Source organism: Ursus maritimus, unplaced genomic scaffold, assembly GCF_017311325.1.
Source record: "Ursus maritimus isolate PB19 unplaced genomic scaffold, ASM1731132v1 scaffold_14, whole genome shotgun sequence".
NCBI classification, from domain to species: Eukaryota; Metazoa; Chordata; class Mammalia; order Carnivora; family Ursidae; genus Ursus; species Ursus maritimus.
In genome coordinates this window covers 67,832,687-67,857,961 of record NW_024423786.1, presented here as the reverse complement: position 1 = coordinate 67,857,961, position 25,275 = coordinate 67,832,687, and the positions used below count along the sequence as shown (strand labels likewise).

Below are 25,275 nucleotides of genomic sequence, written 5' to 3'. Positions count from 1 at the left end.
GCGCTGGCCACGCGTCTCCGGGTCATAGGGCGGTGCCACCGCGCAGTGTACCTGGGGAGCCCTGGGGGACCGTTGGGATGCTTAGGGGGGGCGGGTGATGCGGAGCCTACCAGGAGTGCAACAGGAACAACCTCCTTCCCAAATATCTTTGAAATAAAATTAGTTTTACGTCCTTATTTTTTTTTTAAAGCAAGTTTGACCCCGAATAGCTTATTTTTATTTTGCGCGAGCTGCAATTGCCAGCACGCAAGTTTATATAATAAGCAGTATACGGTCTGGAAAAGAAAATATTCCTGTGAAGGTGCTCTTCCTTGCCCTCTATCGGAAGAATTATGTTGGACTGGTTGACATGCTTATCCATTAGTAACTGCGGTAGCTGGGGGCAGGAGATAAAAGTGTTTTTGCGTAGAGGCACAGCTCAGCCCTTCTGGACCGGTTTTGGTTTGAGAACATTTTTGTTATCCGGTTTCAGACACGATGGTATTTCAACGTTTAAGATGGGAGAGGAGAGAAGGAGCACAAGTTTGTCCAGCCTCATTTCTTACTTTGCAGAAAACAGCTTTGCCTGAGTAACTCTCAGAGCAAACACGTTTAATTTGGTGGCTAAAACTAAGCTCAGCCTTCATACTAAACTTCATCAGTTTTAATAATTTCTCAGTTGATTTGTTTGGCTGTTCCAGGTAAATAATCTCACCATCTGTTAAGAAGTGGCAGATGTCTCTTACGAATGTGTGCACTTTTTATTTCTTATTTTCCATTGATCCTCCTCTCTACAGTGCTGACTATTTTGGGCTTGGTTTTAGGGGAATGCTCCCATGGGATCGTCACTAAATATATCTTTATCATATTAAGTTTTCATTTATGCCTAATTACTAAGAGTTTAAAAAGTTAGGGGTGGATATTGATTTTTTTTCCTCAAGTGCTTTTGTGTTACATATATTCATATGACCATGTAGATTTCTTCTTAAAATCGGTATCATAGGTGATGCTGCTGCTAGATTTTCTGTGTCTAAAATCCTGGGATAATTTAAAATTCACTTTTGGGTTGTTTGATAGATTCGCTGAGCTAACATTTAATTAGAGTTTTGGTATTTATATTTATAGGTGAGATTGGTATATTCCCCCCTCCCCCTTTTTGAGTCTGAGTTCATAATTGGCGTTAGGCTGTCCTCACTGATTCAGTTGGGAAGCTTTCCACCATGTTCTATGCTCTGGAGCAGAAGAATTATCTGTTCCTTGACGTTTGGCAAAATCCGACCACAGGCTGCCTGAGCTGCTGGTGATAATATTTTTAAGAAGTTGGTATCAGTACTTAACTTTTCTATTTTTTCCATGATCATTGATTTTTCTCAGGTTTTCTGTTTCTTCAAAGTCAATCTAATACTTTACATCTTCCCAGAAAATCATTAACGTTATTGAAATTTAATATGTGTTAGCATAATGTTGTTTAGAGTCTTCTGTTGTAAGAAAATAGCTCTTCTGCATCTTTGGTATGTTGTCTGTCTTGTTCACACTTTTGTGTACGTGCCTTTTCTCTTTTTTTAATTGGTCAGACTTGATTTATGCTTGCTTATTTTATTATCTTTTCAAAGCACCAGTTGCTGGATTTACTGATTAATCCTGTTAATTTTATTTTTCTGTGTCATCCACTTATGTTCTTAATCTTTCTTGCTACGTAATTTGAGTTTATGCCTGCAAGTTCTAGCCTTTTGAATTAGAAGACTTCATCATTTATGTAATCAATCAGTCCTCCTGAACAAGGCAAGGACATCTAATCTTTTCATGCCAGTCACCTCCCATTTGGTTCTAAGCTCTGTTTTTACTTTAACTCTTTAAATTGGACATTATTGCTGATGTTACTATTATACTGATTTTCCAGTTCAATATTTATTAGACTTACGTACCTGTTTGCCTACTTTCTTCACTCTTCATTCCTTCTTGTATCACGATATTCTTCTTTGGATCCTTTTCCTTTCCCCTGAAGTACACTCTTTAGACATTCCTGCAGTGATGTCGCATTCTCTGTTTTTATAATATCTGAAAATGCCTTTATTTTGCCTGCACTCTTGAATTTTGGCTTCACCAGGTTTCTCTAAGCCATTGATTTCAAAGGTGTTGTTGTTGCTGTTGTTGTTGTTTTTCTAGCAGTTTTTAAAGATGTTTTGTGCCTGGAAGGCTTTGGGATCTCTATTCTGCCACACTGTTGAAAGAAAGATGGAGATTTTTTAAAACCCAGCAATTGGAGCGCCTGGGTGGCTCAGTCGTTAAGCGTCTGCCTTCGGCTCAGGGCGTGATCCCAGCGTTCTGGGATCGAGCCCCACATCGGGCTCTTCTGCTGGGAGCCTGCTTCTTCCTCTCCCACTCCCCCTGCTTGTGTTCCCTCTCTCGCTGGCTCTCTCTCTGTCTGTCAAATAAATAAATAAAAAATCTTTTAAAAAAAATAAAATAAAAACCCAGGAATTAATTTGTAATCTAATGAACTGACAGTTTTTGTGACATTTCCCTATACAAAATTAAAGATTTATCTCAAATTTATTAATTACAAATTACGTTCTCTGTCTCCTTAGCTTATTTTTTCTCTGTTTGGCCTGTTGATTCTGAGACTTGCGCTAAAGATTTCCACTATGATTCCCAGCGGGTTTCTTTTGTTCTATTTCTATTAGTTTTGTAATAGGTATGTTTACAGGCCACCCATAAACAGTGTTTCTATATTTACATGTATTTTTGAAGCTATGTTTTTAGACATTTTATATTTTCTTGTACCTTTGGGGAATAAATAGTCATCTATTTTATTTAATTGTTTCTGCTTTTGATTCTGTTTTGTGGGATATTAATATTGGTACATCTGCTTTATTTTTGTGACTGCTTACCTGGCTTATCTTTTTATATTCGTTTATTTTCCATTTTCTGTGTTTTAGTTATTGCTCTTGCAATTAGATTATAGCTAGATTTTTGTTTTATTACTTAATGTTTGTGTTTTTTAAATATTATGGTAAAATACACATAATATAAGATTTACTATCTTGACATTTTTAAGTGTACAGCTCACTGGTATTAAGTATATTCACATTACTGTGCAACCAAGCTCCAGAACTTTTTCATCTTGCAAAATTGAAGCTCTATACCCATTAAACAGCGACTACCCATTCCCTCCTCCCCCCTCAGCTCCTGGTAACCAGCACTGCACTTTCTGTCTTTATGAATTTTCCTGTCCTAGGAACCTCATATAAGTACCTCATAAAGTACTTGGCTTCTTGTGACTGGCTTATTTCACTTAGCATAATGTCCTCAGTGGTGTAGCATGTGTCAGAATTTTCTTCCTTTTTCAGGCCGAATAATATTCCATTGTGTATATATACCACATTTTGCTTATCATTTCATTTCTCAGTTGCTTCCATATTTTAGCTGTTATGAATAATGCTGCTATGAATATGGGTGTGAGAATATCTCTTTGAGACCCCGCTTTCAACGCTTTTGGGCATATACCCAGAAGTGGAATTGTGAGTCATATGGTAACTCTATATTCAACTTTTCAAGAAACTGCCAAACTATTTTTCATAGCAGCTGCACCATTTTACATACCCAGCCAACAGGGCACAAGGGTTCCAATGTCTCCACATTCTCTCCAACACTTGTTATTTTCTGGGTTTTTTTGACAGCATCTGTCATAATGGGTGTGAAATCTTTGCCTTTCAGGAAGCAGCTTTAACCCGTTTATATTTATTTCCATTACTGAATTTTGGGAGCTGCTTCCTGCCATCTTATTTTATGTTTTCTATTTCTTCTGCTTTCTCCTGCCAGCCACCATCCCTTTCCTACTTTTTATTGGATTGACTGAGTTTTTCTTATTCTATGTTATTCCTCTCTTAAGACACGGAAAATGCAGATATTACGTCTACTCTGTGGTAGGTACCTTTCAATGTGGAGACTTTTTTTTTTTATGGAGGTACAACATATGTGTGTAAAGATACACACATATGAAATGTATAAAACCCCATGAATTTTGACAGGCTGAACACACCTGTACTCAGCACTCCAAACAAGAAAATTTTCCAACACTCCCGAATCTGCCCTCATGAGGCCCACCACCTAGGATAACCATTATCTTGATTTCTAACAGAGTAGATTAGTTTTACCTGTTTTCGTACTTTGTATCAATAGAATCATACGGTATGTACGCTTTTACATCCAGCTTCTTCCCATCAACATTGCAGTTGTGTGGTTTGTCTATATTCCTCAGTGTTGTTATCCACTCTTGTTGCCGTATACATTCCATTGCGTGTATATCCACAGCGCGGATGTCCATTTTACATGATGGACATTTGGGTTGTTTGCAGTTTGGGGGTATCACGAAGAGTGCTGCTAGGAACATTCTAGTTCATGTCTTTTGTTGAATGAATGCATGCATTTCTGTCGAGTACATATCTAGGAGGGGAGTTGCTTGGTCATTGCACGTACACAGATTTAAGTAAATGCTGACCATTTCCAACAGTGATTGCACCAACTTACGTACCTGAGAAGCATACGTGGTTGCTGCACATCCGTGCCATCTCTTCGTAACTTCTGTCTTTTCCATTTTAGTCATCCGGGTGGGTATCACATTGTGGTTTTGATTCGTATTTCCCTGATGATAAATGGAATTGAGCTCTTTTGTTACCCTTAAATTTTCACACGTCTAAACCATTTTTTTCTCTTGATGTTTAACGATATATGAACTCTTCACGAGTAAAGCAAGAATGAACCTTAACATGACCTTAATTCTGTCTCGTGTTAAGATCATATGGGATTTTGGGCTTTTGTACATTATGCATAAGCAGTTATGTTTTACTGATTATTTGCTCATCAGTTATAAATTTTGCCAATTATTTGCTCATCACTGGTTCTTTTATCTCTTGTTTTTCTACTTTTTGGATTCATTATTGCTTAAATGAATCCTTAAGGAATTTTTTTTCCCCCTGAGATTTTGTGGACGGTAAACTTTCTGAACCCTTGCATGTTTAAAATATTTTTTATTTTGCTTTTCTGCATGAGTACGCTTGACTGAGGGTAGGATTCTAGGTTAAAAACCTTTGCATTTGGGGGCACCTGGGTGGCTCATTTGGGTAAGCATCTGCCTTCAGCTCAGGTCATGATCCCAGGGTCCTGGGATTGAGCCTAGGTCTAGTCAGGCTCCCTGCTCAGCGGAGAGCCTGCTTCTCCTTCTCCGTCTGCCCCACCCCAACCCCCATACTCTCGCTCGCATGCGCTCTCTCTCTCTCTGCCTCAAATAAATAAATAAATAAACTCTTTAAAAAAACCCTCTGCATTTTGAAGATAATTCTTCATTATCTGCTGGTATCTAGTGTGGTTGATGAGAAGTTTCTGCAGTTTAATTTCTGTTTCTTCATAGTTAACCTGTTTATTCTCTCTGAAGCTTTATCATTTTCTTCTTGTCCTTAGTGTTCAAAAACTTCACTATTTGTCCAGAGGTAGTTCTCTTTTGTTCTTCCTGCTCAGTGCTTGGTGGTTCCTTTTCTCCCCCAAAGATTAATGCACTTCTGTGGCACAGGAGTAGTTTCTTTTTTGAGTATTTCCTTGCCTCCATTCCTTTATTTTCTTTTTCTGAAATTATTATTAAGTAGGCATCAGAATTTTGTGGGGCGCCTGGGTGGCACAGCGGTTAAGCGTCTGCCTTCGGCTCGGGGCGTGATCCCGGAGTCCTGGGATCGAGCCCCGCGTCGGGCTCCTCCGCTGGAAGCCTGCTTCTTCCTCTCCCACTCCCCCTGCTTGTGTTCCCTCTCTCGCTGGCTGTCTCTATCTCTGTCGAATAAATAAATTAAAAAAAAAAAAGAATTTTGCAATTAGTCTTTCATGTTTCTGGACTTTCTTCTCGGATGATCTGCCCTCTTATCTTTATGGGCTGCATTTTGGGAGATTCCTTGCCTTGGACTTTCCTGTTTACTAATCTAGTGTTTGACTTTCTGCAGTCAACTCTCCGGTCCATCTGTTGAGTGTTTTTCAATGTTGATTATCATATCTCTGTAAAATTTAGCTTTTAGAATAGATAAGATATTCAGTGTTCAAAAATCAGACTGTATTAAAAAGCTATGAGTAGGGGCGCCTGGGTGGCACAGCCGTTAAGCGTCTGCCTTCAGCTCGGGGCGTGATCCCGGCGTTCTGGGATCGAGCCCCACATCAGGCTCCCCCGCTGGAAGCCTGCTTCTTCCTCTCCCACTCCCCCGCCTGTGTTCCTTCTCTCGCTGGCTGTCTCTGTCAAATAAATAAATAAAATCTTTTTTAAAAATTAAAAAAATAAAAAATAAATAAAAAGCTATGAGTAAAAGGTCTCCCACCATCCCTTCCCCCATCTGCCCTCTTCTCCTTTACCCCACAAGCAGGTAGCCACGTTATTAGTTTCTTATATGCCCCTCCAAAGTCTCTTTGTGCAAATACAGTTAAATAAGAATTCAGTTCTTAATCCCTCCTCTTTTTTTTTTTTGCACAAATAATAACATTATTCCATGTATTGCCCTTCACCCTGCTTTTTTAGTTCATGATGTAGAGATCTTCCCCTTTCTTACTTCCTTAGACAGAGTTTCCCCTCAAATCTTCCCAAGGATGTCTAATAATTTCTTCTATGTGCTATGCTAGTTCTCTTTCCTTGGGTATACGTTCTATTGACTTGATGTCCCCATTTTGTGACGTTGAATAAAAACTCAGTCGACTCTTCCTCTGAGGCTCATCTTTGAGTTTGCAGATTCCTGTTTTCCTGCCTGTGCTACTGGCCATAGGCTGCCCCTGGGGACCGTTGAAGAGTTGCACTGAGCTGCTGAGCAGGGCAGGCGAGGGGGCATTTGTTGTGGGCTGCTCAGTGTCCGTGGGGAAGGGTCCAGCAGTCCGGGCCGTTCTGGCTGCAGTTCCCCAGTTCATCAGCTTGTCTGATTCCATCCCTGCTCCTCTTTCTCTCTGCAGCCTCAGAACCCCAAGCCCCTTATCATTTTCCACTGTATGACGGTGTCCTCCCAGCCATGCATGGGGCTGTGGTTTGCTCAGGTAATCTAATTCTGAGTACTCTCTGCCTTTCAGAAATTTCTTAGATGTTCTAGTTACCCAGCAGCACTGTTTCTTTTTTTCTCCCCAGGTTTCTTACTGATTTAATATAGTTAAAAAGTGTTTTTGCCATTCCATAGAATTTTAGGCCACCTGGAAAGCAGAAGGATGTGTTTAGGCCATTATCTTCGTCCAATCTCCACTATGATCTTTTATTTAGAACTTATCTGTATGTCGGAGGTGTGCAACACCATCCGCAGAGCTGGTGATTCGCTAGGTCTTACAGGACTCAGCTTATCGTCATATTCATGGTGTGATGTATTACATGGAAAGGATACAAAGCAAAATCAGCCAAGGGCAGAGGCGCACGGCGCCACGTCCAGACGACACTAGCTTCCAAGAGTCCTCTGCCAGTAGAGTCACAGGACATGTTTAATTCCCCCAGGATGTTGTGACAGTGTGTGTGTAATGCTGTCCGCCAGGGAAGCTCACTAGAGACTCAGGGCCCACGGTTTTTACCGGGGTGGCTGGACCTGTAGGAGCCCTCTGCCTCTAGCACATTCCAAAACTTCAGACTCCCAGCAGGAAAGCAGGTGTTCAGCGTAAACCATGGTGTTTGTACAAACAGTTTAGGCCAGCGCAACTCTCTTATCAGTTCTGCAAACGTTAGGACCCGCACCCCCACCCCCCAAACCTAAGTTCCCTAATGTCAGCCAAGGGCTAACCGTGTAAGGAGGGCCTTTTTAAGAATTGCAGTCTCAAGCCTGCTATGTCAATTCTTTTCTGCAAAATTTCCCTCCTAGATTCCACAGAAAAAGATGGATACCATACCTGGAAATGGCTTCTCTCTGCCAGATTATCTCCCTCAGAGAGGGAGCAACATTTTCAAATATTAAAATCAAACGATGGGTAAAGAACTGTTTGGTGACTTTGGAAGACGCCAGAGTACGGCATGCCAAGCAGCCTTGAAAGGATGTCAGTGGCAGAGCCTGGGGGAGCCGCTCAACTATTTTAAATTATTGTGTTCCCCTGTTGGCCTTTGGTCACTTCAAGATGGCAGGTGGCTTATCATCGAGCACAGCAATCTGCAGCTTAGTATACCCCTCTCCACAGAACCATTCTGATCACCCCAGTCCGTGTCAGTCTCTGTTCCCCAAACTCTGGCCGAGGCTCTGCTCAGGGAGCATTTCGTCACTTCTCTTCCATGCTTGTATTAGATGGTTTCGCTGCTTCACTCTTTGGGGCTGAGTTTAATCTCCCGCAAGATCGAGAGTTCCCTGAGGACCAAACAGCAACTCCTACTTGGTTACGTTAGCTGTGCCTCTCCAGTAGGGCAAAATGCTTACAGTTGGTGCCTACTAATGCTTGTTGAAGAAACAGGTACAGGAAAGCAGGAAACAGTGTCCTCTTTTTTCCGTCCCCTGCCAGACATGGAGCTGATCTTTCGTCCTGTGTTGAGGTGGTGATGGAAAGCGCCGAGCTGCCGTTAGCTGCTTGCGTTGTCTGAGTTCTGTCTCCCCAGGCCACAGATGGTATAATTGTATAATTAAAGGTTTTCGTTGGAGAGGTTTTCTGAGGTCACTGAACCTGCGTGGGGGCTTAGATTCCCAAACCATTTTTTTCTACCTAACCCTACGGAACGTATCTGGTTGTAGACTTGTTTCCTCTCTCTCCCCATGTGTTTGGACGTCAGGTGTGGGGAATAATTCATCATAACCTCATTCTTAGCACTTTATCATCATTGGTCCGTGCAGGCCCCTCTCTTGTCTTGTGTACTTCTTCATGCATTTGTTCATTGATTCATTCATTCCTTTCTATCCTGCGTACCCCATGCGTATTCTCCTCCCCCCTCCATAGCAAACTATTCTAATGCATTCGATATGCGTGCCTTTGTAGTATGTGTACTTAAGAACGCATACTGTTTTGCGTGCATGTGTTTTTCATTTGCATAAATGGTGTCGTGTTATAGCTGTCACTCTCTTTCATAGTGTTGTCATTCACCACTATGTTTTGATGTCCTGTCCCTGTTGCTGTGTGATTATCTGGTCTGTCTGTGTATCCACTACATCTTGCCTCTCTCTCATCTGGTGATGGACACACAGACATTGATTCCTACCCCCAGACACTTCAAACAATGCTGAATGGAACTCTTGTGCATGTCCCCATATGGTCTATGTAAGAATCTCTTTGGGATTTAGACACGGGAGCAGGATTTCCTGGTCGTGGTCTGTGCCTGTGGTTAATGGAACCAAGTACTACCCGGTTAATCTTCAGCGTGTCTGCACCACTCACCTTTCCCCAGCAGTGCCTGGGATTTTGGTTTTACCTTTTGATGTGTTAATTGACAGCACTTTAACAATCAAGACCTTTCACGTACAAGTCCATTATCTCCAGCCTCTCTTGAGTAGTATTTCATCTTGGCTAAAGTCATTGAGTGGTGGGTCACCCCTTTAGCTACACAAGCTCTCTGACCCGGCGGGCCCCGCTCGTTCTCTTGACGAGAGAGATTTGTTTGGGTTTACGGTTAGCTGCCGTCGTACGTGAAGCAATACCTTGGAAATAAGGAAGCCGGGGCTGACATTCAGGAAGATGTTTGATGAGGATGATTTTGGGGTCAAGTGGACTCAGAGTGGCGAGTGCGGCAGTGGTTCCCGTATCTCATGACGTTGCACGGGGGTCAGTACAGTAACAGAAAACGGACGGAATGTGCCCGCCCTCTTAGAGCAGTAATAATCCATTCTTTTCAGCTCTTTCTGGGTTGTCTCTTATTTTGATGCACAAAAAGGCCATACCTCCGTGGAGTCAGCATATGAGTGGAAGCTCTAAACCAGGGGCTTGAAAACGTCTTCTATAAAGAGCCAGATAGTAATGATTTTAGGATTTCCAGGGTCATACAGTCTCTCTCATAACTACTCCACTCTGCCCGTAGAGCCAAAAGCAGCCACAGACAGTCCAGCAATGTGCCCCATTCATCTGGCCCACAGACGGTAGTTTGCCAACTTAATTTTTTCTTTCCTCTCTTGTTTCTGAGGTACAAGTTTATGACACTCACTTGATTACCTACTCTGTGCCAGGGCTAAGATTATAGTGATGGCTAAGATACAAATGGTACAAATCTGTCTTTTAGCATAACGTCTGGGTGGGGAGACCGAGGAGTGAGCAGCCAATTACCCAAGAAAACAAGAGGCCAGGACCAGGCGGGCACAGAATCAGGCACTGGAGCTTAGGACAGGGTGTATCAGGCAAGACTTTCTGGAAGGAGGAGAGATCTAAAATAAAGGGGCAAGAGGAATTAGGTGGGACAGGGGCAAGTGACTTGAGGGTTTAATTCACTATAGCTGGAGGGTAAAGATCAGGGTTTTGTGGTACAAGGAGGAAGGGGGTTGGGATAGAGGTAGCAGGGGTGCCAAGCAGCCAAAACGTGGGTAGCAGGAGTGACAAGAGAGAGATTGAGTTAAAAACCCACAGGCAGAATCATAAATGCTTAAGTAATTGAAGGTTGGTGGTGACAATCCCACTGCTATTAAGATATGTCAGGTAATGTGAAAACATAGAAAGCTCTCCAATAATTTCACAAAGTTAAAGTAACCCTGACAGAGAACAAGGGAAGCCCACAAAAGTAAACTATGGACCAAAGATCACGTGTGGTGTATATGCACATATCCTAAGTAAAATGGCAATTGGGGCGCCTGGGTGGCTCAGTCAGTTAAGCGTCTGACTCTTGGTCTCAGCTCAGGTCTTGATTGCAGGGTGGTAAGTTCAAGCCCCGTGTTGGGCTCTGTGCTGGGGTGGAGCCTACTTTTAAAAAAATGGCAAAATGGGGGCGCCTGGGTGGCTCAGTCGTTAAGTGTCTGCCTTCGGCTCAGGTCGTGATCCCAGAGTCCTGGGATCAAGCCCTGCGTCAGGCTCCCTGCTCAGCGGGAGGCCTGCTTCTTCTTCTCCCACTCCCCTTGCTTGTGTTCCCTCTCTCGCTGCCTCTCTCTCTGTCAAACAAATAAATAAAATCTTTAAAAAAAATGGCAAAATGAACCCAGCAGAATTAAAAAGAGTAATACATTTTGGCCAAATAGTTGTGTTTTTTTTTGTTGTTGTTGTTTTAAAGTAAGCTCCACTTCCAATACAGAGCCCAACACAGGGCTCAAACTCACGACCACGAGATCAACACCTGAGCCAAGAGCAAGACTCAGACGCTCAACTGACTGAGCCACCCAGGTGTCTCTTGGCCAAATTGTTTTTATTACAGGAATTCAAGAATGGTTTGATATAAGGACATATGTCAATTTAATACATTCTGTAAATAATAAAAGGAGAAAGCTATATAATCACATTGAGAGGTCCTGAAAAAGTGCTTAATAGAATTTGACTTTGAATCTTGCCATTCCTTGAAAAGTTTTTATGTCCCCTGCCTCCAACGCGTGCAGTCTTCCTTGCCCGGCTGACTTTCTCACCTTCTTGTTTCTCTGGCTAATCCTTGCTCATTAGTTGTATAACTTTTCCTTCATCATGTTTTTTTGTGAATCCTCTCTTGTGTACCCTGTGTGGAATAAGTTATCCTCGTCTCTCTAGTGCAGTAATGCTCCATCCATATCTCTGTCCTTGTGTTTCGATGGTCATTCTCAGTTTCTCTTTGTACCTAGCTGATTTCCTTCTGTGGGAGCCAGGCAGCCGTTTTAGGCACTAGAGATGCAGAGACAGAAAAAAACATTGCCCAGTTGTCCGCCTCTGCACCGTCAGACTCAGTCCCCACCCTTCTCCTGTTCTCTATGTTAGAAGGAGCTGATTCTGCCAACGTCACTTTGCAGGCTCCTTTGTCAAATGCCGCTGGCTAAGGGTGGCTAGGAAAAGGCACCAGTGGGAGATTGGAAGGTGAGAGGAAGGGAAAAGCCAGGGGATTTCTCTCCCCGTTTTCTTTGAACAGTGTCTCTGGGGTGCTTCCAGCTGCAACTGGGTGACATTGGCCTCTGGTGATAACACCTTCTTCCTTTCCCAGCTAGCCTTAAGTGTGCTAGAGATGTCCTACTCTGGGGTGGCTCACCGCCCCTCCATCCCATGTGGCTGCTCAGCCCTTCCCTAGACCTTGTAACTGCTTCCCAAACTAAATTCCCTCTGTTGAACTACCTCTTTTGAATTCTGTTTTCTTGATTGGACCCTGCCCGGTGTAGACAAGAACTCTACTTCTGTGTGCCCACGGTCTTATAGGACAAATGGGCATTAAAACAACTGTAATTTTTTTCTCTTCAATGCTCCTTCCTTCCTTCTTCCGGAAGTAGACTTTGCTTTGGGTGCAGGGATTGGCCATGATCCTAATTGAAACAGTCATAGAACTTCATACATACTCCCTGTTCACAAAAATTTTTCCAGGGGTGACCATGTCATCCATACCAGACTAATCACTTTTCTTTACATGATTCAAAATGGAGCCAGTGGAGCAAGAGGGCCCCTTTGTTCTCAGGAGTTATAAGGGTGCATGAACTCCCGAGAGCTGGGTCCTTGTTTTGTTTAATGTATGTCTCCAGTGCATAGTAAGTGCCCAATAAAGACAATTTTGTAAAATCTAAGATGCTAGCAGTTTTAAAACAATTATTTTGTGTTCCACTAAAAAAGGAAAAAATACTGTCAAACTGTGATACAATGCTTTTTATTAGGTACATTTTGTAAATTTCAGACTCACTGCAAGATCTTTTACAGTTCTTTAGACATCAGTGTATGTCATATTCCATTCTTGTATATGTGCACAAAGGAATATATAGGGATGATAAATTGATTAAGGTGTTTCTAAAACTTCCTCACATTCAGTGTCTCCCTCTCTCTTTTTTAAAGATTTATTTATTTGAGAGAGAGAGAGCGCACGTGAGAGCATGGGGAGGAGCAGAGGGAGAGAGAGAGAAACTTTAGCAGACTCTGCGTTAAGCATGGAGCCCAACTCAGGGCTCGATCCCACGACCCTGAGCTCACGACCTGAGCTGAAACCAAGAGTTGGATGCTTAACCAACAGCCTCCCAGGTGCCCCAAGAGTGTCTCTTTTGAATCACTTTTTCACCCAAGTCATTTATGTCTGTGGATTTTTTCACAGATAGCATCCCCTCTGCCATCAAGAACACTGGTCATGTGTTGGTTGTAAAAGCATTCCTCCATTTTCTCCAGGATTTCCTTCTGAGCTTGTGACATCTGTTCTGCAGATTTGATGCTGACACTTCCCTTGATCTTGACTGAAGGTATCGACCAGAAGGTGTCGATTAAACAATCAGGACTCACCTCCCTTCTTTGAACACCCTTGCTTAGTTTGTAGGCTGAAATATCATAGGACTGCAGTTACCTGTGAGGCCACCTAGGATGAAAGTGAAGTCACCATGCTTTTTGGTGAGTTTCTTCTTCTTCTTTAAAGATTTAATTTATTAATTGATTAATTAATTTATTTGAGAGAGAGAGGGAGAGAGAGAACACAAGTGGGGGACAGAGGCAGAGGGAAAGAGAACTCGATGCGGGGCTTGATCCCAGGACCCTGAGATCACGACCTGAGCTGAAGGCAGACACTTAACTGACTGAGTCACCCAGGTGCCCCTTGGCGAGCTTATTCTTTAACTGCCCAATTTTGCATACATCCCGGCATTGGCATTGGCAGCCAATGACAACTGTAAGAGGTATGCTGACTTCAGCGATACTAAAATGTGTGTCCTGGAATCAATGGACAGTGGTATTTGGGAAATTAATTAACTACATGAATCTCATGCTGCCCGAACCTATAACTCCCACTGCAGGAGTGAAGGTAACACACAGAAAGGCATAGAGAGTGGGTGTTTCCAGATCCATTTGTTCCACAGACCACATCCACCTCTGCTCTTCCCATGGTTTATTTCTGGAAGCTGGTGATCCCTCCCCTCTCTTTTTGTAAAGCTAATTCAGAGTGGTTTAATGTCACTGGCAACCTAGAGACTCATGACTAATATAGAAGCTTATAAAATGATTATAAACAACGTAGCATGTGCAGAAATTAGAAGTACATACAAAGCTCGGAAGTAGCACCAAGGAGAGAGGATAGCTATCAGAGGGTCCCTTACCTGCGGAGGTGTTTAAGCTTCAGCGTCCTCGACTTTCCCAGGTGAGGCGAGACCCCCTTCTTAGGTGCCTCTGAAGGACCTTATACACGTGCTCACTTCGAATCACTTGTTCGCACTCTCTGTTTCCTAAGACGGGAATCACAGACCCAATAAATAATTGTTGAACAAATGAATGAATGAGTTTTGAGGAATGAAGAGGAATTGTTCACCTACAAGGGTGGGAATGGTGTTCTAGGAAGAGAAACCAGAAAGTGCAGTGGGAAACAGACATGGAAAAGCAAGATGTATTCTGGAGACTACATGTAGTTGGAAATGCTGGGAGGGGACGCTCAGAGCTGGGATGGTAAGACATGAGGCTGGAGGGACAGGTGAGGACTAGAGGATGGGCTAATGCATCATGTGAAGATGCTGGGACTTTATTCCTTAGGCAGTGGGAACCATTGAAGTATTAACATCTTTTTATTGTGGTAAAATAGACATAACACTTACCACCTTAACTATTTTCAGTGTATGTAGTTCCGGGCATTAAATACACTCACACTGTTGTGCAACCATCTCCACCATCCGTCTCCAAAACTTTTCCATCTTCCTACACTGAAACTCTGTCCCCATTAAACACCAGCCTCCCCTTCCCTCTCCCAGCCCCTCTCGGCCACCTTTCTACTTACCGTCTCTATGAATTTGATTATTCCAGATCCCTCATATAAACCACTGAAGTATTTTTAATATAGCGTGTAAATGGATTTGCATTTTAGAATGTTCATGCTGGCTTTTTTTTTTTTTCGTGGATAGATGAGAGGTGGAAGAGGCTGAGTGTAGGAAATCCAGTTAGAAACCAAGGCGTTGGCAGTGGGGACGACAAGAAAAGAAAGGCTATACCGCTCAGGGTATAGAATCCTCAAGGTCCTGGGTGTGGGGGTGAAAGAGAGAGAGGAGCTGGATTTGACACATTTTTCTCTGGCGTGGGTGATACCAAACGATCGGGAATCTCAGAGGAACTCCAGGTTTGAATGGGTAGCTGAAGTGTGGGTACCCTGCGCATATTCCCTTCTTCTCACCACTTCTGTGAACCCCGGCCTGCCTTTCCATTGTTAGCCACCTGTATTTCTTTGCCTGAGAGTTTTCTGGTGCCCGCTTTGCAACCCAGAACAGCAGAGTAAAAGTGCCAGGGAATCAACACCCTTCCAGCTCCCCAGAAGCCCTCAACCAGGGATAATGGTGTATGACTACACCAGCTCCTTGCCTCTCCAGCGGGATGGTGCTGCTGTATCTTAAATGCTGGTTCCCAGAGTTCCCCAGTGGGTTCAGCTTTAGGTACCCGCAGTGGTAACTTGCTCGATGAAGCACGCTTTCATTCCATCCTTCTTACTCCTCTGCTCGCGTCTTCTTGGGTCACCTCCCAAATACAGTTCACTCTCAAATCTTTACCTTAAGGAGGTAGATTTGAGGGGACCCAAACTGCGACAGAGCCTGGAGGAAATGATCCATTTTAAGTGTGGCATCTACATGTGTCTTTTATGCAGTTGGAAATCTAGGTCTCTGGTTTAAGGTAGATATGGATTTGGGAAGACAAGTCTGTTCTTGGAAGTTAAAACCATGAGAGTGGGTGAGATTGCCTGGGAAGAGGTAGGATGGAGAGGAGAACAGAGGCTAGACTCTTGGGGAACTCTAGCCTTTAAAAGTAAGAACAAGAAGAGGATTCTGAGGGACTGGACTGCATCAGCTGGAATAGACAGGAACCAGTAGAAAGGAGAGAAAGGTGCTCAAGTGGAGAGGAGGGCAGGGAAGATAGGAGCAGGGTTGGCCTTGAACCAGAAGCTCTCTATTATTTCCCTCAGAGTAGAGGACAAGGAACAAGGATGGTGATCAAAGGTTATTTTGTTTTGTTTCCCCTTGGTGGAGGATGCATAGTTAGCCACTGTCAGGATTGACTATAGACTCGATTTGTGGCATGGGTGGTTTCTCGTTGGTAAGCTTCCCAAATTCAGTTTTCTGGCTTCTTCATGCTTTCAAAGGAGAAGCGACGTTCCCTCCCTGGAGACCAACAACCACAATGTTCTGTGTGTCCTTGGGGAGGCCAAACCCAGGCTTCTATCAGAGCCTAGGTGGACTGTTGCCCATTCTCTCCAGTTCCCAGCCTGTGGTAAACAAAGTCTTCTCATGGTACTTGTGTTTCTTCTTAATATGAATGTTTTCATTTTGGGGGGTATATACGTACCTAGGAGTGGAATCGCTGGGTCATGTGGTAACTCCATGTTTAATTATTTGAGGAGCTGCCAGATTGTTTTACGAAGTGGCTGCACCATTTTACAGTCTCTGCAGCAATGAATGAGGGTTCTGATTTTTCCATATCGTAGTCAGCATTTGCTATTATCTGACTTTTTAATTCTAGCCCGGGGGGGGTGTGTGAATCTCATTGTGGTTTTAGTTTATACTTCTTTGATGACTAGTGATGTTGAGCATCTTTTCATGTCTTTATTGGCCATTTATATATCTTCTCCAAGAAAGATATATTCAAGTCCTTTGCTCATTTTAAAATTGAGTTGTTTTTGTGGTTGTTGTTGTAGAAGTTGTTTATATATTTTGGATATTAAACCCTTACCAGTACATGATTTGCGAGTAGTTTCTCCCATTCTGTAGGTTGTCTTTTACTTTCCTGCTGGTGTACTTTTAGGCAGAAAAGTGTTTAATTGTGGTGCAGTTCAATTTATCTTTATTTTTGTTGTGCTGTTGGGAAGAATTTTTTATTTTTTATTTTTTACCAAATCTAAGGTTTTTAGGATTCACCTGTATATTTGCTTCTAAGAGATTTATAGATTAAGTGTTTCTTAAAAATGGAGGTATAATTGATGTATAACATTATATTAGTTTCAGGTGTACAAAATAATTACTTGGTATTTGCATACATTGCAAAATATAGTTTTAGCTCTTATATTTAAATGTTTGATCCATTTTGAATTAATTTTTGTATATGGTATGAGATAAGGGTCCAACTTTCTTTTGTATGTGTCTATCTGGTTGTCCCAGCACCATTTGCTGAAATGACTATTCTTTCCCAGTTGAATAGTCTTGGCACCCTTTCTGAAATTCAATTCACCACAGATGTTTGGGTTTATTTTTTCACTCTCAATTCGGTTCTAATGATTTATATGTCTATCTTTGCACCAGTACTGCACCATCTTGATTAATCTTGCTGTGTAATAAGTTTTGAAATGGGGAATTGTGAGTCTTTATTTTTATTTTTCAAGATTTTTTGACAATTCTGGGCCTTGCAATTCCATGAATTTTTTAATCAGTTTATTAATTTCTACAAAGAATTCAGCTGGGATTTTGATAGGATTATGTTGAATCTGTAGATCAATTTGGAAAGTACTGCCATTTTGACATTAAGTCTTCCAATCCATCAACACAGACTGTTTTCCCATTTATGTATTCTTAATTACTTTCAACAATGTTTTATAAGTTTCAGGGTACAAATTTGGCACTTTTCTGGTTAAATGAAGTATTTTATTCTTTCTGATGTTATTGTAAATGGAATTGTTTACTTAATTTCATTTTTAGATTGTTCATTGCAAGTGTATAGAAATACAATAGATTTTTGTATATATATTTTGTATCCATACAGGATCATATAATCTGTGAATATAAGTAGTTTTATTCTTTTCCAGTCTGGGGGCTTTTTCTTGCCTAATTGCCCTGACCAGAAGCTCCAGTACAATGTTGAATAGAAATGGCAAGAAGACACTTTGTCTTTTTCTGAATTAGTGCGGAAGCATCCAGTCTTTCACTATTAAGAATGATGTTAACTGTGGATTTTTAGTAAATGACTTTTATCAGGTTGAGAAAGTTTTTTTCTAGTTTGTTGAGTGTTTTTATCAGGAAAGGGATTGGATTTTGTCAAATGCTTTTTCTACGTCTATTGAGATGATCATGTGATTTTAAAATGTATTCTATTGAAATGATTAATTGATTTTTGGATGTTAAACCAACCTTGCATTCCTGGGGTATATCCATTTGGTCAATGGTATACAGCTTTTGTGGTGGTTTTTTTTTTTTTTTTAACGTTGTTGGATTTGGTTTGCTAGTATTTTCTTGAGGATTTTTATATGTCCATATTCAGAAAAGTTACTGATCTGTATTTTTTTGTGTGTGTGGTGTCTTTATCTGGTTTTGATATTAGGAGAATACTGTTCTCATAAGATACGTTGGGAAGTATTACTTCTCTTCTACTATTGGAACAGTCTGTGTAGAATTGATCCCTAAATTTCTCCTTTAAATGTTTAGTACAGGGGTGCCTGAGTGACTCAGTTGGTTAAGTGTCTGCCTTCGGCTCAGGTCATAAATTGAGCCCCTCATTGGGCTCCCTGATCAACAGAGAGCCTGCTTCTCCCTCTCCCTCAGCCACTCCCCCGCTTGTGCTCTCTTGCTCCCTCTGTCAAATAAATAAATAAAATCTTTACAAAAATGTTTAGTACAATTCAGCATTGAAATTTGGAGCTGGCTTTTCTTTGTGGATAATTTTTCATTACTAATTCAGTCTTTTCACTTGTCATAGCTCTGTTCAGATTGTTTATTTATTCTTGAGTCAGTTTTGGTAGTTGGTATGTTTCTAGGAAATTTTCCATTTCACTTAAGTTACCTAATTTTTTGGCATACATTTGTTCATAATATTGCTTTATAATCTTTTTTATTTCTGTAAGGTTGGTAGTAATAGCCCCTCTTTCATTTCTGATTCTAGTAATTTCAATTGTCTCATATATTTTCTTGGTCAACCTAACTAAAGATTTATCAATTTTGTTGATCTCTTCAAAGAAGCAGATTTTGGTTTTATTTATCTTCTCTATTGTTTTTCTATTCTCTATTTCATTATTTTTTGCTCTAACCTATTATTTACTTCCTTCTGTGTGCATTAGGTTTAGTTTGAGTAAACTAACTTTTTCCAGTGTTTTGAAGTGAAAGGTTAAGTTATTAATTTGAGATCTTTGTTTTTAACCGTAGGCGTGCTGGCAATAATGACTCCATCTTTAGCCCTCCATCTTGTTCATAGTAATGACCTCTCTTGGGGCTCTGTGTTTCCTTGGAGATTAATATACATACCTTAGAAATGCCCACAAAGGCTGGGATGGGGGAGGCTTACTTTGTTCCTCTTCAAGTTTGTTAAAGATAAAATAGTCTCTCTCCTTCCTGATGCATAGGTGGTGCCACAAGGTCTAATTAAATGTTAGATGTCAATTAGGTGCATGCAAACCCTTTGAAATGCATGAGAACCTTTTGATCTCAACACAGTGCCCTTCTGTATACCCCCTCATTCTGTAAAATCTGTAGATGAAGGTCTGGACTTTGCAGAGAATAGCTGCACAGCTGACTGGATCATCGTCTGCCTAATCCCTCCTGTCAGTTAGTTACCCTGAATGAAACTCTATGTAAACTTTATGGAGTCACCTTTTTCGTTTTTCAGTCTCAAAGTGCCTTCTCAGTTTGGGGGATACTTACTGTCTCTTGCCTACCTTCTAAGATTAACATAGAAATTTACAGCTGTGAATTTACCTCTAAGCACTGCTGTAGAGGCATCCCATAAGTTTTGGTAGGTTAATTCTTCATTTTCATTAATCTCAAAGCATTTTTGGATTTCTTTTTCAATTTCTTCTTTGACCCATTGGTTATCTAGGAATATGTTGTTTAATTTTTACATATTTGTGAGTTCCCAAATATTTTTCTGCTGTTGATTTCTAACTACATTCCATTTTGGCTAGACAACATTCTTTGCATTGTTTTTGTCCTTTTAAATTTATTGAAGTTCTTGGTGTGTCCTTGAGAATGTTCTATGTACACTAGAGAAGATGTATATACTGCTGTCTTAGGTTGAGTGTTCTACAGATCTAGCATTCTGATTGGCTTAGAGTATTTTGTAGATCTGTTTCCTTGTTGAGATTCTGTATAGTTCTGTCTGTTATAGAAAGTGGATATTGAAGTCTTTAGGTACTATTGTTGAATTGTCTCTTTCTCCCTTAATTTCTGTCATTTTTTGCTTTATATATTTTGGTGCTCTATTTTAAGTACATATGTAATTGTTATATCTTCTGATGCATTGACCATTTTATCATTGTGTCTTTATCTCCAGTAACATTTTTATTTCAAAGTCTATTTCATCTGCTATTACTATAGGCACCTGCACTTTCTTGTGGTTGCTATTTGTGGGCTATATCTTTTTTCATCCATTTATTTCAATCCATTTGTATCTTTGTATCTAAAACATACTTCCTGGCTAGCATATGGTTGGATCATGTATTTATTTATCCAGTCTGACAATCTCTGCCCCTTTACTGGAATCCATCCATATTTAATATTATTAGATTTATATCTGCCTTTTTACATCTCATCTTTTTTTTTGGTCCTCTGTTACTTCTTTCACTGCTTTCTTTTGTGTTAAGTGAGTGCTTTCTAGTGTAACATTTCAGTGGGTTGACTAGTTAGTTGGAGATCTTGAGGTGAATTCATCCTGGATTAAGGGTGGTCCCTAAATGCAATGACTGGTGTCATTGTAAGAAGAGTATATGCAGAGACATACAGAAAGAAGGCGGCCATGTGAAGACAGAGGCAGAGGTGCAAGTACAAGCCAAGGAACACGTATGATAACTGGGAACCACAAGAAGCTGGAAGAGGCAAGGAAGGACTCTTTCTCAGAGCCTTCAGAGAGAACATGTCCTGCTGACACCTTGATTTCAGACTTTCATCCTCCAGAACTGGGAAAGAATAAAATTTGGTTGTTTTAAGCCACTCAATTTGTGGTAATCTGTTACTGCAGCTCTAGGAAATAAATACAAACCTTTTATTTTCTTTAATGATTTTTTTACTTTATTTCTTCAAATTATATTCTAATATCTTATTAGAATCTACTTCAGATTTATACTAACTTAATTCCAATGAGATATAGAAATGTTACTTCTATATAGCTCTATTCTTTTCTCCCTTTTTGTTGTATTATTGTTATACATATTATACCTGTTAATGTTACAAACCTAACTGTACATTGTTATAATTATTACCTTAACCAACTATAGTAATTTCCTTAGCTCAGTACAGTTTACCCCAATCCATCTGTTTTGCGCAGCTGTTGGCAGATATATTACACATATATTCTACACATATGTTCAACAATACACTTTTGGATCATATTTTATATAATTTTTTTTAATCTAGAAAAGAAAGGAGAAAAATATGCATTTTTGCTGTTATTTATAATTATTTAATTACCTTTGTGTGCTCTTTGATTTGTGTGTGTGTGTGTGTGTGTTGTGTGTGGATTTGAATTACATTTTGGGTTCACATGCTTTCACCTAGAAGAGCTTCCTCTAGTATTTCTTGAAAGGCAGGTATAGTAGCAACAAATTCTCTCAATTTTTGTTTATCTGGGAAAGTCCTTCATTCCCCCCGCCCAATTTTTTTTATTATGGTAAAATACACATAACAAAATTTACCATCTTATCCATTTTTAAGTGTACACTTTGGTGATATTAAGTATGTTCTCAATGTTGTACAGCTACCACCATCTGTCTCCAGAATTCTCCGTCTTGAAAAACTGAAATTCTTTACCCATTAAATGGTACCTCGCCATCCCCACTCCCTCCAGTCCCTGGTAACCACCACTCTAGGTACCACTCTAGTATATTACACAGTATTTGTCCTTTTGTGTTTAGCTTATTTCACTTAGCATACTGTTTTCATATCGTAGCATGTGTCAAATTTCCTTTCTTTTTAAGTCTGAGTAATCCTTCATTGATGTGTTTATCACATTTTGTTTATCCATTCTTCTGACAGTTGAGTTTCTTGCACTTTTAGGCTACTGTGAATAATGCTGCTATGAACATGGATATACAAATATATCTTCAAAATCCTATTTTTCATTCTTCTGGGTATATACCCTATTTCACCTTCACATTTGAAAGATAACTTTGCTGGCTATAGGATTCCTGGTTGATAACGTTCTTTTGTTTTTGTTTTTGTTTTTCCTTTGAGTACTTTGAATATGTTATCCCATTGCCTTCTGGCTTTCATTGTTTCTGATGAGAAGTCAGCCATTAATCTTATTATGGTTCTGTTGTAAATACGGAGTTGTTTTTCTCTTGCTGCTTTCAAGATTCTTCTCTGTATTTTGATTTTCAGCTTTTTCACTATAATGTGCTGTTTGCGTATTGCTTTGGGTTTATCCTGCTTGGAGTTCATTGAGCTTCCCAAATGGAGAGGTTATTGTTTTCCAATAAATGTTTGAAGTTTTCAGCCATTATTTCTTCAGATATTTTTTTTCTCCTTTCTCTCTCTGCCTGTGGATTATTTTAAACATTTTTTAGAATTCCATTTTGATTTATCTAAATTGTTTTGATTATAGCTTTTTACATATTGTTGTTAGTGGTCCTCTAAGTATTACGTTGTACATATGACTTATCACAGTTTACTGGCATGGATTTCTTACCACTGGGAGTGAAGTACAGAAACCTTACCTCTCTTCACTCTCCTCACTTGAATTTTCTACCTACATTCAGAACCACATGAGACAGGATTATAATTTTTGTTTCAACCATCAAACATAATTTAAAAGTCTTAAGAGGAGACAGAATTTTTATTATAATTAAATTCATTTTTATTATTTATTCTTAATGTTCTTAGATTCCCTCTTTTATCATTTCCTTTCTGTTGAGAGAAATTCCTTTAGCCGTTCTTTTGGGATAAGTGTGCTAGCAACAAATTTTCTTATTTCCTTTTATCTGAGAATATCTTGATTTCCTTTTGATTCATAAGGGATATTTTCTCTGGATACAGGATTCTGGGTTGACAGTTCTTTTCTTTCAGCACTTGAAAAATGTATTACTTCCTTCTGGCCACATGGTTTCTGATGAGGAATCTGCTGCCATTTGACTTGTTTTTCCCTATAGGTAAATGCCATTTCTCTCACTGCTTTCAAGTTTTCTGTCTTTTGGTCTTTTATAATTTTGTCTATGGGTCGTGATGTGGATTTCTTTGGGCTTCTCAATTTGGAGTTCAGCTTTTTGAAGCTGTAGGTCTATCTTTTGCTGAATTCAGAAAGTTATCAGCTATTATTTTTTAAAAATACTTTTCCAGCTTCCTCCCACTTTGTGTCTTTCCTGGACCCTGATGACTTAAGTGTTAGATCTTTTATTATAGTTTCATAGGTCTTTGAAGCTCTGTTCTTTTGATTTCTACTGTTTTATATTCATGTTATTTCTTCTGACTCGAGTAGAGCATTTATCGTCTGAATGTTTTGTCTTGTTTGACTACCCCTTTCCTGGTCCTTTGACACCAGGCTTTTATGTTTGTGCCCTGTAGTGTTTCCAGGTTGCCCACTTCTTCACCTCCCAGTCTGGTATATATGAGGCAAAAAGAATACCCAGGCAACTTGCCACTGTGTTGTTCCTTGAGTCCCAAGTTCCTTAAACAGTTTATCTTCTTCTTTCTACCTTTCAGAACCTTCTTATATTTATTTTCCATCTCATGCCCAGAGATTTCATTTTTTTATTTTTTATTATTTTTTATTTTTTAAAGATCATATTATTTATTTCTCAGAGAGAGACTACAAGCAGGGGGAGTGGCAGGCAGAGGGAGAAGCAGGCTCCCCACTGAGTGAGGAGCCCAATGTGGGACTCAATCTCAGGACCCCTGGGATCATAACCTAAGCCAAAAGCATACGCTTAACGAACTGAGCCACCTAGGCGTCCTGCAGGGATGTTAGTTGTACTTAGTGGAAAGAAAAGGGAAAAGTATGTCTAGTCCATCTTCCTAGAAGACTAAGTCCACACCATTTTTTTAAGTTAGTTTTACTTTTTATGAAGATGAATTTTTCTTTTAAGAGGCAAGTTGTCCAATAAAGTGCCACACATTCTGAATTTGTCTGATTCTTCTTCATGATTTATCGAACAGTTTCAATAAGAAGGCTACCTAGGTGATGCTCTGTGTCTCATCACATCACCTTAGGAGGCATGCAATGTCAGGTTGCCCACCAGGTAGTCATGGTAAGCTTGATCACTTTTGTCTTCCTTTTTGTAATTGATAAATTGTGGAGTGAGACTTTGAGAGCATGTGAACATCTTCCCCAACAACCTTTTACTCAATGATTTTAGCATGTTTTGGTGAATATGTAAGTTGTACAAAATGGTGATTTCCCCCCCAATACTGTTACTTCCTTTATTTATTACCTCTATTATTCTGTAAAGAACTTTATCTTTCTGTCCTTTTGTTCTTCTTTTAGTATCAATGAGTATTTTAATTAGTGTTTTATAATTCATTACTGTCACTATTTTTTTGTTGAAATTATCCCAAATAAGTAAAATTGAATTCCTTCAGGTTCACTCCCATTGTCCATTTGACATAGTCCCATTAGTCTTTGGGCATCTCCTTGATTTCTAGGCACCACGAGCTATCCCAGGCTCATCTCGTTAATTCCATGCTCCGCACCTGGAATGAGCTGTTTTTCCAAGGTGCCCTGCTTCCTTTTGGTAGGAACGATATTTAGAAATACACAAATTCTAAGGGAGAAGAGTGGGAAGATAATGTACTGAATTAAAGTAGTAATTCATAGTCATAACTGTACCTATTTACTTGGTGGTTTAGGTCTTCATTCAAAATTGGGGAGGTAGAGTTTTAGTATGATAGTAATTTATGAGCTGTTTCTCCCCTATAAGACTGGATTTCTTGGGAGCCAGGCAAGTGTCTTTTCAATTTTTTAATTTACTGTGGTTAGCAGTTTCTGGAACAAAAAAGGCACTTAATAAATATTTGGACTTAAATTATGCTAACTAAACTCATAAACTACTCATCTTATGATTCAAATATTTTTCTAATTTTCTGACTCTGTAGAGAAATAGTAAAGGATCTGGAAAGAAGTTGCAGTGAGAATGTTCATTGGTTGTGGACAAATTATTAAATGTTTCAGAACTTGTTTCTCTTGCTGAATGGTTAAGTGTTTTATTGGCTTCAGCATACTAAAAAGGCTATAACAAGATCTGAGGCTGTTCTACTAGGTAATAGTAAGGCAGTGGGACATGACTCACATTGAATGACTGTGGAAGGTGACTTTAAACGCTTTATAGCTCTCCCTAGAGATGAATAGTGTACAACTGGTATTCAGACTTTATATAGGAGACCTAAGGTGTTTTTTTTTTTTCCCTGACTGACA

At 40.0% G+C, this 25,275-nt stretch overlaps 1 protein-coding gene across 4 annotated transcripts in view; it reads left to right on the top strand.

Moving 5' to 3' along the window:
- The window catches only part of SPECC1 (sperm antigen with calponin homology and coiled-coil domains 1), a 262,628-nt gene that overhangs the window by 436 nt on the left and 236,917 nt on the right, over positions 1 to 25,275 (top strand). The window lies entirely within an intron of this gene.